We start from the raw sequence: 19088 nt of genomic DNA, 5'->3' as shown, positions 1-19088 counted from the left end.
TTTTTTTTAGAGCACCATTGATTCCATGGTACTGAACATGTGAAGAGGAGGCTACATAAAAATACATATATAAATTATAATGATTAAACAGTGACAGACTGGTGCAGAGGGCAAAGGACCCTGTCTTCACTAGCTTACAATCTATAGGGTAACGGAGAAGGAGATGGTAGGTTGGGGGATGGGGTAGCTTAGGTGGTAGTTATGTGGTGTCGGTGTCATTGCAGGCTGTAGGGTCCGTGAAAAAATTAATTTTCACTTTTCACCTTAAGGTTTTAGTTGTGTGAGACAATCTGATGATTTTGAGGCACTGAATAGCAGAAGTTTGGAGTATGGAGTTTGCTTAGGAGAAGTCTTTGAGGTGACCGGGTGAGGAACATATTAGACCAGAGGAAAGACAGGAAATAGTGTGATGTTATTTATTCTGACAGGTAAATCTGGTTGGTGGTGAGTGAGATGGAAAATAAATGATGGGTTTGGTTTTGTGCACATTAAGTTTTGAGAAGGAGGAGAACATGGCTGATAGACACTCTGAAAGTCTGGAAAGCAAAGACCTGACATCTGGACCAGAGTGGTAGATCTGAGTGTCATCTGCGTATAAGTGGTACTGAAAGCTATGGGACTTGTCCCAAGCCAAAGGTATAAATGTAGAATAGAATGGGTCACAAGACAGAGCCTTGAGGGACACCAACAGAGAGAAGGTGGAATAAGGAGGTAGTCTGGGAGTGGGAGACGTTATGTGTGCAGTTAAAAAGGTATGAGGAGGTCAAAGAAAGGGCAAGATTTGTGATGCCGAGGGAAGAGAAGATCTGTTGTAGGAGGAAGTAGTTGACTGTATCGAAGGCAGCGGACAGGTTTAGAAGGAGGCATACAGAGTAATGTAGAAGGCAGAGGAGAGGTCTAGGAAGAGGAGCTCAGAGTAATGTAGAAGGCAGAAGACAGGTCTAGGAAGAGGAGCTCAGAGTAATGTAGAAGGCAGAGGACAGATCTAGGAGGAGCTCAGAGTAATGTAGAAGGCAGAGGACAGGTCTAGGAGGAGGAGCACAGAGTAATGTAGAAGGCAGAGGACAGATCTAGGAGGAGCTCAGAGTAATGTAGAAGGCAGAGGACAGATCTAAGAGGAGGAGCTCAGAGTAATGTAGAAGGCAGAGGACAGATCTAGGAGGAGCTCAGAGTAATGTAGAAGGCAGAGGACAGGTCTAGGAGGAGGAGCACAGAGTAATGTAGAAGGCAGAGGAGAGGTCTAGGAAGAGTAGCTCAGAGTAATGTAGAAGGCAGAGGACAGGTCTAGGAGGAGGAGTACAGAGTAATGTAGAAGGCAGAGGACAGGTCTAGGAGGAGGAGCACAGAGTAATGTAGAAGGCAAGGAACAGGTCTAGGAGGAGGAGCACAGAGTAATGTAGAAGGCAGAAGACAGGTCTAGGAGGAGGAGTACAGAGTAATGTAGAAGGCAGAGGACAGGTCTAGGAGGAGGAGCACAGAGTAATGTAGAAGGCAGAGGAGAGGTCTAGGAGGAGGAGCTCAGAGTAATGTAGAAGGCAGAAGACAGGTCTAGGAGGAGGAGTACAGAGTAATGTAGAAGGCAGAGGACAGGTCTAGGAGGAGGAGCACAGAGTAATGTAGAAGGCAGAGGAGAGGTCTAGGAAGAGGAGCTCAGAGTAATGTAGAAGGCAGAGGACAGATCTAGGAGGAGCACAGAGTAATGTAGAAGGCAGAGGACAGGTCTAGGAGGAGGAGCTCAGAGTAATGTAGAAGGCAGAGGAGAGGTCAAGGAAGAGGAGCTCAGAGTAATGTAGAAGGCAGAAGACAGGTCTAGGAGGAGGAGCTCAGAGTAATGTAGAAGGCAGAAGACAGGTCTAGGAGGAGGAGCACAGAGTAATGTAGAAGGCAAGGAACAGGTCTAGGAGGAGGAGCACAGAGTAATGTAGAAGGCAGAAGACAGGTCTAGGAGGAGGAGCACAGAGTAATGTAGAAGGCAGAGGACAGGTCTAGGAGGAGGAGCACAGAGTAATGTAGAAGGCAGAGGAGAGGTCTAGGAGGAGGAGAACAGAGTAATGTAGAGGGCAGAGGAGAGGTCTAGGAGGAGGAGAACAGAGTAATGTAGAGGGCAGAGGACAGGTCTAGGAAGAGGAGCTCAGAGTTATGTAGAAGGCAGAGGACAGGTCTAGGAAGAGGAGCTCAGAGTTATGTAGAAGGCAGAGGACAGGTCTAGGAAGAGGAGCTCAGAGTTATGTAGAAGGCAGAGGAAATTGTTAAGAAGAAGAGCACAGAGTAATGTAGTAGGCAGAGGACAGGTCTAGGAGGAGGAACAAAGAGTAATGTAGAAGGCAGAGGACTGGTCTAGGAAGAGGAGCATCGGGTAATGTAGAAATCAAAGAAGAGGTCTAGGAAGAGGACAGATCTAGGAGGAGTACAGGGTAATGTAGAAGGGAGAGGACAGGTCTAGGAGGAGGAGCACAGAGTAATGTAGAAGGCAGAGGACTGGTCTAAAAGGAGGAGCTCAGAGTAATGTAGAATGCAGAGGACAGGTCTAGGAGGAGGAGCACAGAGTAATGTAGAAGGCAGAAGACAGGTATAGGAGGAGCACAGAGTAATGCAGAAGGCAGAAGACAGGTATAGGAGGAGCACAGAGTAATGTAGAAGGCAGAAAACAGGCCTAGAAGGAGGAGCACAGAGTAATGAAGAAGGCAGCAGATGGGTATAGAAGGTGGAGCACAGAGTAAGGTAGAAGGCAGAGAACGGGTCTAGGAGGGGGAGGAGCACAGAGGGAGGAGTCCTGAGGAGATAATTTGCATATTCCCACTGCATTTTAGGGTAAGTGAAGAGTCTCCGCGAGCTCAAAGAACACTGGATTTTGGCTGTTGGAGCTGAAAAGAGGACATCGGTAAACCAGGGGAGGAGTCCTGAGGAGATAATTTGCATATTCCCACTGCATTTTGGGGTAAGTGAAGAGTCTCCGCGAGCTCAAAGAACACTGGATTTTGGCTGTTGGAGCTGAAAAGAGGACATCGGTAAACCGCGCGCCGGTAGGCGCGCGCATTTTGAAGCTTTTTTTTTAAGCATTTTTCACTGTTTTCAGAACATTAACAGTAAGAACATGGAAGAGTCCAGGAGCCATTTGGTGAGCTGCATATCCTGCTACATGTTCACAGACTTGCCAGTGGAAAAGCCAAACTTCACATGCCAGAAATGCAAGCTTGTGTCCCTGTTGGAGGAAAAGTTGCGAAATCTAGAAGAGAGGTTAACTACCTTGAAAATCATTAAGGAAGGTGAAGAGTTCTTAGACAGAGCAGAATTATCTCTTCATGATTCAGAAAGAGAAGAAATTCGAACTGCACCTGACGAAACAGAGGAATGGAAGCATGTGACCCAGAGAAGCAGGAGGATCGAGAGGCAGTCAGCACCCATACTGCTCAGGAACCAGTACCAGGCTCTCACGCAGGAGAACCATGAAGAAATACAGCAAAATAAGACTTTGCCAGCAATGAATAACCTTGTAAGCCCTCAGAATCCTCCTGGATGGAGAAAGAAGAATGTTGTGAAGAAAAAACGGAGAGTGGTGGTCATGGGGGATTCCCTGTTAAGAGGAACAGAGGCCGCTATCTGCAGACCAGACATAACCTCAAGAGAAATGTGCTGTCTTCCAGGAGCAAAAATTAAAGATGTGTCTGACAGGATATCAAGACTCTTCAGACCTACAGATCACTACCCATTCCTGCTAATACATGTGGGGACAAATGACACCGCAAGAAAGGACCTGGAAACCATCTGCAGTGACTTTGAAGACTTAGGCAAGAAAGTGAAAGAATTGGGAGCGCAGGTGGTCTTCTCATCCATCCTCCCAGTGGATGGCCATGGAACAATGAGGTGGAATAAGATTCTACAGGTGAACAACTGGCTACGTCGATGGTGCCGTGAACAAGGATTTGGATTTCTGGATCACGGAATGAATTACCTATACGATGGACTACTTGCTAGAGATGGGGTGCACCTTACGAAGACTGGAAAACATGTATTTGGAAGTCGCCTTGCTACACTCATCAGAAGAGCTTTAAACTAGAACAATGTGGGAAGGGAAGCAAAAGGCCAGAAAAAGCCATACAGCTGACAAATACTATTGAGATCTCTGCTACTGGAAGTGGAAAGGAAGAACAAAGACAAAACAATTTAAATGATAAAAATATGGGAGGAAGAGAAACCAATCACAAACTAAAATGTTTTTATACAAATGCACAAAGCATGGGCAACAAACAAGGAGAATTGGAACTACTAATGCAGGAAAAGGAATATGATGTCATTGGAATCACTGAAACTTGGTGGGACGATACACATGATTGGAATAAAAGGCTAAAAGGATACAACTTATTTGCAAGAAACAGACTTGATAAACGAGGAGGAGGTGTCGCATTGTATGTTAGAAAAGCGTATATCTGCACAGAGATTGAAGCTTCAGAGACTGGGAGTTCTGTGGAAACTAGGTAAGAATACAAGGAGAGAACAACGGAAAGGACACCATTGTAGGCATTTACTACAGGCCACCTGGGCAAGCTGAAGATATGGATGAACTCTCTATGTATCAAATGACCAAGTTCTCCAAAAAATATGACGTAGTGGTCATGGGAGATTTCAACTATCCAGACATTTGTTGGGAATCTCTCTCAAGTAAAACTAACAGGTCAAGCAAATTCTTATCCTCTCTTGCTGACAACTTTATCTTCCAAAAGGTAGGGGAGAAAACAAGGGGATCTGCTACTTTGGATCTAATCCTTATAAACAGGGAGGAAATGGTTGAGGAGGTAAAGGTGGCTGGGACCCTAGGAGGCAGCGATCATGCTATTATAGAATTTTGGATAACTAGAGGAGGAAGACATGTGAAGACTCAAACTTCAAGGTTAGATTTTAGAAAGGCAGATTTTAAGAGACTCAGAAAGAGAATAGGAGGGATCCAATGGCTGGATGTCCTTAAGGACAAAAATGTCCAGGAAGGATGGGAAATTTTTAAAAATGAGATTCTCAAAACACAATCGTTAACAATCCCGAAAAGTAGGAAGAATGGGAAGCATTTAAAGAAACCAGGATGGATGAACACAGAACTTAAACACATGCTAAAAAGAAAGAAAGAAATGTTTATTAAATGGAAAGAGGGAGGCATATCTAAAGAAGATTATAATGCAGTCTGCAGATCCTGCAGGGCACGTATCAGGTTAGCTAAAGTTGACAATGAATTAAGGCTTGCAAGAGATGTCAAAAGCAATAAAAAAGGATTTTGGGGGTATGTCAAAAGTAAAAGAAAAGTCAAAGATGCTATAGGATTTTTACAGGATGAAAATGGAGAAATGGTAAGAGAGGATGTTGAGAAGGCCGAACTTTTTAATTCCTATTTTGCATCTGTTTTCTCTCAGAAAGAAAATGTAACATCAACTGATCTTCACTGTCCTTTTAAAGGAATAGAGGAATCCAAGTTATCTGTAAACAGAAAGATTGTGAGGGAATATTTAGCTAACATAAATGAGTTCAAGTCTCCAGGTCCAGATGAATTACACCCCAGAGTACTGAAGGAGATCGTAGAAGAAATTTTAGAACCACTCTCCATAATCTTTGAAAATTCTTGGAGAACAGGAGAAGTCCCAGAAGACTGGAGAAGAGCAAATGTTGTTCCTATCTTCAAAAAGGGGAAGAAGGTGGACCCAGGGAACTATAGGCCGGTGAGTCTGACTTCTATACCAGGAAAGATCTTTGAACAAATTATTAAACAACATGTATGTAAGTACATGGATAAGAATGAAGTGATTAACCAGAGTCAGCATGGGTTTGTAACTAACAAGTCATGTCAGACTAACTTAATTTCCTTCTATGACAGAATCACTGACTGGGTGGATCAGGGAAATGCTGTAGATATAGTATATCTTGACTTCAGCAAAGCATTTGACAAAGTATCTCACACCATCCTTATTGAAAAAATGACCAAGTATGCAATGGACCAGGCAACTGTTAGGTGGATTCATAACTGGCTTAGTGATCGGACTCAAAGGGTGGTTGTAAATGGCTTCACATCCAGCTGGATGAATGTCTCAAGTGGGGTACCACAGGGCTCCGTCCTGGGACCTGTATTGTTCAACATCTTTATCAATGATTTAGATGAAGGAATTGAGGGTAAACTGATTAAATTTGCTGATGACACAAAGCTAGGAGGGATAGCTAATACTAGAGAAGAGAGAGAGAGGATTCAAAAAGACCTAAATAAACTGGAGCAGTGGGCAGCAACCAACAGAATGGTTTTTAACAGGGAAAAATGCAAAGTACTACATCTGGGCAATAAAAATGAAAAAAGCATATACAGAATGGGAGGAATAGAGCTAAGCAACAGTACATGTGAAAAAGACTTAGGTATACTAATAGATCATAGACTGAACATGAGTCAACAGTGTGATGCAGCAGCAAATTCTGGGATGTATTAACAGAAGCATACAGTCTAGATCACGTGAAGTCATTATCGGTCTTTACTCCTCTTTGGTCAGACCTCATCTGGAATACTGTGTACAGTTTTGGGCACCACATTTTAAAAAAGACATAGACAAACTGGAGCAAGTTCAGAGAAGAGCGACCAGAATGGTGACTGGTCTGCAAACCATGTCCTATGAGGCACGGTTACAGGATTTGGGAATGTTTAGCTTGCAAAAAAGAAGACTGAGAGGAGACTTAATAGCTGTCTACAAATATGTCAAGGGCTGTCACATTGTAGAAGGATCATCTTTATTCTCATTTGCACAAGGAAAGACTAGAAGCAATGGGATGAAACTAAATGAGAGGAGACACAGATTAGATATTAGAAAAAACTTTTTGACAGTTAGGGTGATTAATGAGTGGAACAGGCTGCCACGAGAGGTGGTGAGTTCCCCTTCAATGGACGTCTTCAAACAGAGGCTGGACAGACATCTGTCTGAGATGATCTAGTGAATCCTGCTTTGAGCAGGGGGTTGGACCAGATGACCCAGAAGGTCCCTTCCAACTCTACCATTCTATGATTCTATGATTCTATGAGTAATGAAGAAGGCAGATGACAGATTTAAAAGTAGGGACACAGAGTAATGTGAAAGGCATAGAACAGGTCTAAGAGGAGGAGCACAGAGTAACACAGAAGGCAGAGGACAGGTCTAGGAGGAGGCGCTCAGAGTAATGTAGAAGGCAGAGGACAGGTCTAGAAGGAGGAGCTTCCACAGAGTAATGTAAAAGGCAGATATCGGGTTTAGGAGGAGGAGCATAGAGTAATGTAGAAGGCAGGAGACAGGTCTATGAAGGAGGAGCATAGGGTAATGTGAAAAGCAGAGGACAGGTCTAGTAGGAGGACCACAGAGTAATGTAGAAGGCAGAGGATAGGTCTAGGTGGAGGAGCACAAAGTAATGTAGAAAGCAGAGGGCATGTCTAGTAGGAGGACCACAGAGTTATGTAGGAGGCAGAGGACAGGTCTAGGAGGAGCGAAGAGCAATGTAGAAGGCAGAGGACAGGTCTAAGAGGAGGAGGAGCACAGATTAATGTAGAAGGCAGAGGACAGGTCTAGGAGGAGTAGCACAGAGTAATGTAGAAGGCAGAGGACAGGTCTAGGAGGAGGAGCACAGATTAATGTAGAAGGCAGAGGACATGACAAGAAGGAGGAGCACAGAGTAATGTAGAAGGAAGAGGACAGGTCTAGGAGGAGGAGCACAGAGTAATGTAGAAGGCAAAGGACATGACAAGAAGGAGGAGCACAGAGTAATGTAGAAGGCAGAGGACAGGTCTAGTAGGAGCACAGAGTAATGTAGAAGGCAGAAGACAGGTCTAGGAGGAGCGAAGAGCAATGTAGAAGGCAGAGGACAGGTCTAAGAGGAGGAGGAGCACAGATTAATGTAGAAGGCAGAGGACAGGTCTAGGAGGAGGAGCACAGAGTAATGTAGAAGGCAGAGGACAGGTCTAGGAGGTGGGGCACAGGGTAATGTAGAAGGCAGAGGACAGGTCTAGGAGGAGCAGCACAGAATATTGTAGAAGGCGGAGGGCAGGTCTAGGAGGAGGAGCACAGAGTAATGTAGAAGGCAGAGGACAGGTCTAGGAGGAGGAGCACAGAGTAATGTAGAAGGCTGAGGGCAGGTCTAGGAGGAGGAGCACAGATTAATGTAGAAGGCAGAGGACAGGTCTAGGAGGAGGAGCACAGATTAATGTAGAAGGCAGAGGACAGGTCTAGGAGGTGGGGCACAGGGTAATGTAGAAGGCAGAGGACAGGTCTAGGAGGAGCAGCACAGAATATTGTAGAAGGCGGAGGGCAGGTCTAGGAGGAGGAGCACAGAGTAATGTAGAAGGCAATGGACATGACAAGAAGGAGGAGCACAGAGTATTGTAGAAGGCGGAGGGCAGGTCTAGGAGGGCAGGTCTAGGGGAGGAATATAGAATTATATTAGTTAGCTTTGGGGGTTATTAAATCATTTGTAACTTTGGTTATGGCAGTTTCTGTGGACCGCTGGGGACAAAGCTGAATTGAAGGTTGTCGAAAAGTGTTTTGGATGAGAGGTGGTAGGAATGTTTAATGTGGATGTGCTGTTCAAGGGGTTTTGCAGTAAAAGTATTTGGGGTGGTAGCTGGATTTAGAGGATGGGTCAAGCGATGACTTCTTCAGGTAAGATTGTTGCATGTTTGAAAGTGCAAATGAAGACAGTGCTATCCGCTAAATACCTATTAGAATCTGCATTATTAGATTTTATTTGACCTTCAGGGATCCTGACTTTCATAAATCTAAAAAAATAAACAAAAAAAAATGTTTTTTGAACAATGTTAGTAATGTCTTCATTATCTGACATGAGCATTGTATCAATGGAGGAAATATCATTAGTAATATGGAAAATAGAAAATATTCAGGAGAAGTTCATTTTCCAGGTTTTACCTGTTGCTAGAAATACCTGATAAAATCACTTTATCGCTGTGATCTGTCGGCACAGTCAGGAATGAGATGAATATTCATATTGAGTGGATTTGTGCTCATCTCGTGTACCATGAGCAGTAATCAGACACGAGATGGAGAAGTGTGAGGACATTTATTGCACAAATTCTCTTCTTCTCCAATATCGCTTCTCATTATTAAATATACGTATTGGCAAACATGCCTCCGGAGATCTTATTAAAATAATGGACTCCACTTAACAAGGAAAATAGTTTTTCTAGCCATAAGCTATTAAGGAAGAGTAGTTATCTAAAGGGAGAGTTATGACAAGTAGGAATATAGCGGGGAAATGACATTTTATGCTGTTTGTGTATTACCGGAGGTGAGAAAACATTGACACTGATTTTGTGAAATATCTCGCTCTGGATAACTTGTATCATCAAGAGACATTAAATCCATTGCCGTGAAAAAGCCTTCGTATCACATGACATATACCATACTCAAACAGGGGGACTGTTAAAGAGGTAGTCTCAAGATTGGAATAACTTCCCAATCACTGGGGACCCGACCAGTGGTACCTCTACCAATCCTGAGAAGCAGGACTCTTTAGAGCCTTGTGTCAATGGAGCGGAGGTCAATCATGCTGTCACGGGTGTGTCAGGTGTTATAGACAGTCACTCTGGTTCTGGCTGCAGAAGGTCACTGCGTTTGGCATTGCAGACGCCTTCTTAATCCTTCTTACTTTAAGACCCAGGGCGACCTCCCTCCTGCTGTCAATTAACATACCCTTTCAGGGGAGTTAAAAACCCTTGTTTTGCTGCAGTGAACCACCTGCGATATTTCTATGTTCCTTGGCTTTGGCTTGGGGCGCTAGCAGTCGGCTAGCTTCTTCTCTGGTGATCTTTAAGGACAGTTGGCGTTTCCCCTCTGGTGTCTGCTCAAGCTAAGTTATCCACTTTGTTTGTCTTCCTTGTTGCCTTTAGTTTGTAGTGGGGCCTGACCAGTGCTCACCCCTCCACCTCCCTATCTAGGGCCTAGCTCTAGGGATATACAGGGCTTAGGTTTCCCGCTCTGCGATTAGTGTGAAACCAATATAGGGACGGTAGGGTAGGCAGGGTGATATTAGATCTGCCTAGGGGTCTCCACTTCCCTTTTCCCTAGTGTTTGGGCTTCCTTCCACTCTTCCCTTCATGTTGCACTGAGTCTTTCCCACACCTTGCGTGACACAGGCACACTGCCGCTCCTTTCATTCTTAATGGGACTGATGGATATAGTCAAGCGCAGCACTCAGCTGGTCTTCGGCACTGCCATAAGTATGAATGGTGAAACAGGGCACATGTTTGGCCTCCGCTCCATTGACACAGGGCTCCTAAGACTTCAGCTTCTCAGGATTAGTGGAGGTCTCAACGAATTGAATGCCAAGTTATCAGGAAGTTATCCTCTATCCTCTTGATGGGAGATAACTTACAAACTTAAGAATAACCCTTTAAAGCATTCCTGTAATTTCGATGACTTTTAAGAATAATCTGTCCCATGTGTAGAATAACATTCATTCTGGCCATTGTATGACTTATATCTACATTTTTCACTAGTTTTTCCCACTCTGCATTCTTTACATTTAATTTACAATAGCCTCTGAGCTAGTGGGTGAAGACCAGCTGCTATGATTTCTTCCATTCACAGCATACACAGATATGAAGGATTTCCGCTCTCCTGTCTCTGTGTAGAACATGTTTAAAAATATGATGAACCTGCAAGTAATATAAAATTACTCATATAGGTAGGGGAGTACAAAGAAATCATGGGGCCCCAAAGCAGAAGTCCAGAGGACTTAATTGGGCCCCCTACCCCGCCACAAAAAAAATATTTGGAAAGATCACAGAAGAGTATATCCCACAATTTTGCAGCCCTTACAGAGTAATTTTTCCCCTATTGAAGTCCCTTAGTGTTCCCATGCACTAAACTATCCTTTTCATGGCCCCTATAAAGTATGATGCCAACAAATGTGCCCCCAAACACAGTAAGATACCCCGACAGTACCCTCCTCATGCTTCTACAGTACCCCCCACAAAGTATGATACCTCCACAATGACCCCAACACAGTATGATGGCTCCCATAGTCAACCACACCCAGTATGAAAGCCCCAACACAGACCTTTACTCAATATGATGGCCACCACACAGCCCTCCATACAGTATAATGGCTCTCCATACTGTATAACGGCCCTCCATACAGTATAGCGGTCTCTACACTATCGTCCACACTGTAAAATAGCCCCCACACAACCATCCACACAGTATAATGGACCCCACACAACTCTGCGTACAGTATAATGGACCCCACACAGTCTTCCAAACAGTATAATTGGCCACTACATAGTCCTCCAAATAGTATGATGGCCTCCCAAGTATCATGATGGCCCCCACACAGTACTCCAAATAGTATGATGGTCCCACAAATAGCCCTAAAAATAGTACGACGTTCCCCACAAAGTACTTATTAATTAAAATAAATCACTCACCTTTCCCTGTTCCCCTGCTGCTCTCGTCTCTGCAGCATGCGGTTTGCACTGCTCGGCGCAGTGGTCGCGATGTAATGATGTCATCATGCCCGCTGCGCTAAGACGTTAAACCAACAGGAAGAATGATGGAGGAGGGAGCATCACCTGACGGCTCCCTCCTCCATCATTGTTTTCAACTATATCTGCATCCAGGAAGCAGATAGAGTTGAAAGTTGGACAGGGGGACACAGTGTCGATGCTGACACCGGGCCCCCCCAGACTCATGGGCTCCATAGCGGCCACGTGGTCTTCCACTATTAGCGGTACGTCACTGCATATAGGACAAAGTGGGTATGAAAGTAACACAAATACGATAACCACTTAGGAATCAATGTAACATTTATAATTTAATTATGTATATAGCATAAACAATTAATAAAACATGTGGGAACAGCAGGACATTCATGAGAAAAGGGCATCAGATAAGAGGGCAGGTATCAATAACAAGTGTCTAGTCTTTAGTCTTTAAGGAATAGAGGATATACATTGAGAGCAATGACCTATCATGCCATATACATAAACATTATATATAGCAAAGCATATAATGACAAACAAAGATAAATTTACAACATCTCATTTTAAATAAGACCTCATGTTGGTAAGTTACCGGAGTCAAAGCAGTCCTATCAATGTAAACATAACATCTGATAAATTATACTGACCTAGGGCCTCCTGTGACTCCAGCTCAGGTTTCGCCTTAGGTTCCTCAAGGACTAAGAGGTCTTATTTAACATGAGATGTTGTAACTTTATCTTTGTTTGTCATTATATGCTTTGCTATATATAATGTTTATGTATATTGCATTATAGGTCATCATCGCTCTCAATGTATAACTTCCATTCATTAAAGAATAAACACTTGCTATATATATTTACCCTCTTACCTTATCTGATGCCCTCTTCTCATGAATTTCTTGTTTTATGAATTTTTTATGCTATATACATAATAAAATTATATATTTTACATCTATTCCTAAGTGGTTATTCTATTTCTGTAGGTTTCACACAGATATATTACATCAGTACTGAGCAGTATAACTGTGAATCCAGCTCTGGCTGAGATAAAACACTTTCTAGGAACAGAAACGGAGAGTAGGACATTATACGGCAGCAGTGAGCTGTGTATCTTTGAATCTAGCACTAGAGTGAGATAAATCCTTTACTATAATGTAACAGCATTGAGTACATTGCACAGCACTACTGATCTGTGTAGCTGTGAATCCAGCACACAGCTTTTAAAGCAGTAACATTGAGGAGAAAATACATTTGTGCATAAAAGAAAGTGGCAGCATTGGTCTTTCTGCCTCTGCCTCTCTTTTACTGTACTTCTCCCCTCCCCTCTCTATAAACTTCAGTAAGCAGCTGTAATCGCATCCCTCAGTGAGCTCATAGTCCATTTCTTCCTGAGTAAGATAGATTTCAGCATTATTTTAGTCTAAATGATAAGTTTAGGATGCGGCAGGTTGGAATAAGAGGCTCATAAGTGGAGAAAGAGAAAAGATTTCAATGATAAGATGTAGTGCTAAATTTCTTATATTCACATGTACTATTTATTTCTATAAAGTTTTTTCCACTGAGTGTTTTGTGCACATTTAGTTCCCCCTTTCCCTCTTTGTTCGCTTTATAGATGAATTTGTAGTAGAAAGAAAGTTGTGAGGACTTGTGCAGGAGGTATGAGACATATGATTTCTGAGGCGAGGTAAAGGAGCTGGAATAACAATAAGCGCAATAGGGTTTTATCCGAGTTACCAAAGGCAATGGTACTCACCTGGTGTGGTTGTGGTCACACCACTAAAAAGGCTCAAGGCTGCTGCAGACCCACAACTGAAAAACAACTGAAATAAAATGATAGGGTTAATTCTGCGCCGTCGGTAGATGAAGAATGGAGGATAAGAGCGGTATCCAGGAACGCGGTTTATTTTCCAACGCGTTTCGCAGTTACAAACTTCTTCATCAGGCCAAACTACGGTATACTTCGAAACGCGTTATCAAATAAACCGCATTCCTAGATACCGCTCTTATCCGCCATCTGTCACGGGTGTGTGAGAGGTGACAGACAGTCGCAAGAGATCTCTACGTTTGGCATTACAGACATCTTCTTAGAAGCTGGCTGTCTCTAGGACACAGCGGCTAACTCCCTCTGGCTAATTAGCTCCCTGGCCTAGGTGTATAAATACCTGGTATGTCTGAGAGGGAGGTGTCGGCGATATTCATTACTACTTGTGATGCTTTAGCAAGAGCAGTACTTCGTCCTCTCTGGAGCTTGAGGCCGTGTGCGCGTTTGTTTGGAGTTGTCTAAAGCTAAGCTATTCCCTCCTGTTTGTCTACCCTTGCTGTCTATAGAGTTTAGTGGAGATCGACTAGTGCTCATCTCCTTCCATATCTTGCCTTAGCTATACACCAGGGAAAGTCAGGGCGAGGCACGCATGCGGCGATTGGTGAAGAGTCAATATAGGGACGGTAGTTGAGACAGAGTGACACTTGACCAGACTAGGAGGTCTCCACTTCCCCCTTTCCCTAGTGTCTGGGCTCCCTTTCCCTCTTCCCTCTGTGTTGCATCAACAGGAGATGCAGGATTAACCCTATCATTCCTTTTCAGATGATTTCTTAGGCGGCACAGCCTCTTTTGTGAGCTAGATTTTAGTTTTATCTGTTCTAGAGGTTGTAGATTAAGCAGGATACACAGAGAACAGAAAGAAAAGAGTGCACAGGGGAAGACTTTTGGGGAGAGAATACTAGGAAGGCAATAATCTCCAACCCTAACGGACTGGTCTTTGAAATTCAGGAGGAGAAGGCACCTGAAATCTAGTTCAGAAAACCACCAATGTGCATGAGGCTGTAATAGCAGGAAAACAAACCTAGATAGAGTGGAGGGACGGTTCACAGTCTGGGCGCACAGAGTCTTCAGATGTAAATTGGTGATTGCATGCTGTAGTGATATGTCAAGAATTTAGGAGATGGAAATACCACTTTAAGGACAGCTCTGTATCCTTCTAAAGGATAATGGCTACATTGTATCTCTTCGGGAAAACTGATACAAATGTATCTTCCTGTAACATCGTGTGACGGCTCCTGATAATCTCTGTTTTTATGGGATGGAAAGGGGAAAATAAGCGGGAAAGGAAAATGACAGCCGCGTTCAACACCTGTATAACTGAATTTACCTGTTAAGCGGAGGTGTCTGAGCAGAGAAATGATTAATGGTCTCACACATGCGGAAATAGCCTAGTAATAGGAAGCCGCGATATTCATACACTGTACACGGATGTATCATTAAGTGGCACCATATCCTTATCTAAAGAACCAAAGTCTGCAGCTTAAAGGTATATGACAGCGACAGCAAATCTAGATAATTCATCCTATACAATTTTCCAATATACCTTTTGTAACAATGTTTCAAGCTGTCAATAGGAACCTTCATTGTTTGCTTTCAGTAGATACAAATGTGTCCTTGTTCATGTTAAGGTCACACAGGTGAACTGCTGGAGATGAGTGAATCGATTTGATGGAAATCGAATTAATGTAGAATTTTATAACACATTGTAACAATTTCTGATTTGATTTGCACAATTTGCCCCAAAAAACATGGAGGTCTCCATTTTACACATGGCAGAAGATTGCATCAACGTCTGACATGATCTTAGACACAACCAATGGGATTCCACATATTGATTTGTAGCTATCTAATCATAAGTTGAAGCACAGACAAACAAGAGGGCTTATCAGAGCCTGTATAAAAGCCAAGGCAGAGAATGCAGCAGCTAATTTTAGGGTGATTTAGAATAGTGTGAGGATGTCACAGCTCACAGTCAGCAAACGAGCTAGAGAAATAGGAATAGAAAGCCATAAACCAATGGACAAGTAAACAATAATTTGTTGTACAACTACAGCAGTGAAGAATATGAGAGTAGTAGTCTACGAATTAGGGCTCGTTCACACGACCATGATTTCGGTCCGAGTGCTGTCCGTGGAAAAAAATGAACCGGTATGTGAAACATGCACTAGTTTCTTCTGCAAATCGAATGAGACTCACCCATTCAAGTCTATGGGTGCATAAAAATAATCGGATGCAATACAGAGCCACAATATAGCATCTGTTTTTACAGATACATTGCAATTCTGTAACACAGGAAACTGTAAATGGTCTTGTAAATTATTAATAGCTGCTGCTATAAAAAAAAAATGGATTGTACATGGATGACAAGTGAGAAAAAAAAATGTCCCACTTTTCTGTATGAAACTCTGAATGATTTTTTTTATATGCTTATGTGAACTTACTCAAATACGTATTCAATTAACATAATTGACAAGGGGAAGAGAAAGAAAGGAGAAGTGCCAGCATCAGCGTCAGTGATATGAAGTCGTTGAAATCTGTTTTGCTGCATTTGAACATTTAGACATTATTTTCTTCATACTTAATGCACTAGAAAGCAGCAGCAAGCCCAAGAATAAAAAAAATCTGAAATCACTGTTAGTGAGAGACAGAGTGCTTGCTTTTCACAAGCAGCTGTACTGAGATTTTTCATTTCTTATGCAATAATTTTTTTGTGAAAAGGGAACTAATTGCTTTTTTTAAAAATACAAAATAAAATTCCTCAAAATCCAGACAATTAAATGTGACTATCTACCTTACAAAATGTGCATGTCACAAAATCTCTTTTTACTAGTCATTTTTTACATCTGTACGCACCACACACCGATACAGCGCCCCGTTGCCAGTCCAATTTGACAACAGTAAACGCCACTTGTATACTCTGCATCTTGCTGCCACATTTTGCTTTCTGTAGGTGTACCTACACATCTATCATTTCTTATTATGTCCTTTTTGGCAAGGGTAGAATAAGTGCTATTGAAAAGATCATCAAGATCTGTGTTGTACAAAATGTACCGTAAAAGGAAAAGTAGCAATGGCAATGGAAAGGGCAGTGTATGAAAAAAAAAGAAACATACTAAGAATGTTGGCGAAACATCACCATCATCACTGGCTCTAACCGTCCGGGCAGTAAAAGCACCAAGCTCAGGCTGCAATTGGTCTCCAAAACTTTTCTAAACCTGCTTAAAGGAAATGGTTCAGGTAAAGAAAAACTCCTTCAAAAACTGCCCAAAACAGGATTTTCCTAAAATCCGGCTGGCCACCGTGGAGCTGTTGTTTCTTTGTCTTCCCACTTCTCTGTCTACCTCACTAATTCTAACACTGAGAATAACTGAGCGGAGGAGAAGTCATGTCACCATGGAGCTTGTAATCTCTATTAGTCTAATTCACTGTTTGTCGATCATCCTTGCAGCCAAGGCGCAGCCCAGATCATCATATCACCAATTTATTAGATTTTCGTTGAGGGAATGTGGAGATACACGAGAGCTGAAACAAACAACAGATGGTGAGGACGGCCGAGCGTTGTAAGAACTGGCAAACACGATGGGGATTTACGTCTTCACCCACAAGCCGAGCCAAAGAGTCTCTGGACAGAGAGCGAGGGAGAGTAGATATTTGTCGTCTCTTATAGAGAACAGTCAGAGCAGATGGCACTGGTACACAATACCCGTATAACAAACAGCTGTTTCCTTTCTGGAGTGAACAGCGCTGAAGTTATTGTCCCTGGATCCAAAAAATCATTATATCCATCGACAATTCATTCTGCCATCTCGGGAGGTTTTATTTTTTCTCTAAGCTTAATGTAGAAATGTTGGTGCCCATAATGGAAGCAAATAGTTAATCAATGATGTAGTGGAGCTCAAAGCTCAATATGTCATCTAAATACTGTACTAAAGCACTTTATTTATGTGAACGCAGCCTTAGCTGTCGCACGAGTACGTAAAGAATCACTTTATTTCTGGGCATTATATGACTTGTATTCTGCGATTTTGACCAGTTTTCCCCTCTGTAGGGTTTCTGTAGCATCTGCGTCTCTGCCTCCTGCCGGGCAGAGACGCCGCTCCCCTCACCGCCGCGGTCCAGGTCCAACATCCTCCCACTGCCCTGCTGTTGTGGCGCGTAGCTTCCCGGGCTCTGTGCTTAGGGCACGCTTGCGCTCCCTCCCTCTTAAAGGGGCCAAGCGCGTCGTCCTATAGAGTTCCCGGCCAAAGTCCGGAGGACTGCCCCTATATAAGGCACCTCCTCCAAAATGGGGGTGCCTGTGCCAGGTTGTTGTTCTGTGTGCTAACACTTGCTTCAGCCCTCAGGTCCCACGGCCTGTCAGTCCTGCTCGCCAGTCTGTCTACAGTCCAGTCCGCCAGCCTGTCTATAGGTCTGCACGCCAGCCTGCTTACCTGGAAGCACCTGCCAGTTACCGGCCGTGTCCGCCAGCCTGCCTACCTGGAGCACCTACCTGTTACCTGTCGTGCCCGCCAGCCTGCCTACCCAGAGCACCCATCTGGCTATCTGCCTAACCTGCCTGATTATCTACCCGGACCACCCGTCAGTCTTCCTACCATGCTCATCCGCTGTACCGATCAGTTCCTGCCTTCTGACCCGTGGGAGTCACCTGCTCTCACACAAGGTCGGTCCCAGAGTGGCACCTGGTCCCCCTGCTCGGTCCCTCCCTGGTTTACGGAGTCGATTGAGCCGCCGTGCGACCTTGGTCAGGCACTTAGTCACGCCCCTCTGGTCCCTCCTTGCACCGAAGTACAGAGGTTCCACCCCCAGGACTCGTAACAGTTTCTCTTTAATTTTCAGTTGTCTCTGAGCTGGTGGATAGAGAAAATCTGCTATGATGCAGACAGACATAATAGATTTCTACTCTCTTGTCTCTAAGTAGCACATGTTCAGAAGCAGCAGCAGCATGGAGGATATTATACAGCAGTACTGAGCAGTGTAGTTGTGAATCCAGCTTTGGGTTGATATGAAACTTCATAGACTTCAATGAGCAGCAGTAATGTGACCCCTCAGTGATCTTGCAGTTTGTTGTGTCTTGAGTAGGATGGATTTTATGGGTTTTTCAGACCAAATGGTGAATTCAGTAGGTGGGGAAGGGTCTCATAAGTGGAGCAAAAAGCCAAATGATATGATAAATTATATTACAAATTTTTTTATATTCTCTTGTACTATTGATTTATGCAAAGTTTGTTGAAATGATAGCGACCATTTCAATTTGCATGAAATGTCACATATGTTATTTTATTCTAGTAGTCAAAGAGTACTGCTGGGTGCCACCGGTGCCAATGTGTCCCTATACCTTGACCTGGGTATGTAGATGCAGTGCTACCATGAGCAAACCTTTGCTCTGAGTTATGGAAATCCTATTTATGAGAAAATAAAGCACAGGAAGGCAACATAAAGTTTTTAAAAAATTATAAAAAATGTTCTACACTCATTTGATGCAAATTGAATTAAGGGTCAAATTTTAGGAAATTTGATGGGCCTGGCAAGTTCGAATAACTTGAGATTAGCTTTGTGTAAATTCCTAAAAAAAAAGAAGCCCATAGGCATCTAACACAAAGTAGAAGACTATATGACCTCAAGCGCAACCTCATGGGCTTCCCCGTAAAGCCTTCCAGCTGTCACTTCACGCGGTATAGCACATCTAATCAGAAAAGACTATTATAGCCTGTTTTAAAGCCGAGGCAGGGAATGAAGCAGCTATTTCACAGTGCATCTGGACAGTGAGAAGGCATCACAGTTTAAAAGG

At 43.4% G+C, this 19088-nt stretch overlaps 1 protein-coding gene across 1 annotated transcript in view; it reads left to right on the top strand.

Annotated features, from left to right (window-relative positions):
• The window catches only part of LRFN2 (leucine rich repeat and fibronectin type III domain containing 2), a 758344-nt gene that overhangs the window by 275535 nt on the left and 463721 nt on the right, over window positions 1-19088 (top strand). The gene's annotated exons all lie outside the window — the stretch shown is intronic.

Source organism: Phyllobates terribilis, unplaced genomic scaffold (genome assembly GCF_046119375.1).
Source record: "Phyllobates terribilis strain yellow unplaced genomic scaffold, ASM4611937v1 Scaffold_3__8_contigs__length_932513732, whole genome shotgun sequence".
Classification (NCBI taxonomy): Eukaryota; Metazoa; Chordata; class Amphibia; order Anura; family Dendrobatidae; genus Phyllobates; species Phyllobates terribilis.
This window is presented reverse-complemented; position numbering and strand designations above follow the sequence as displayed.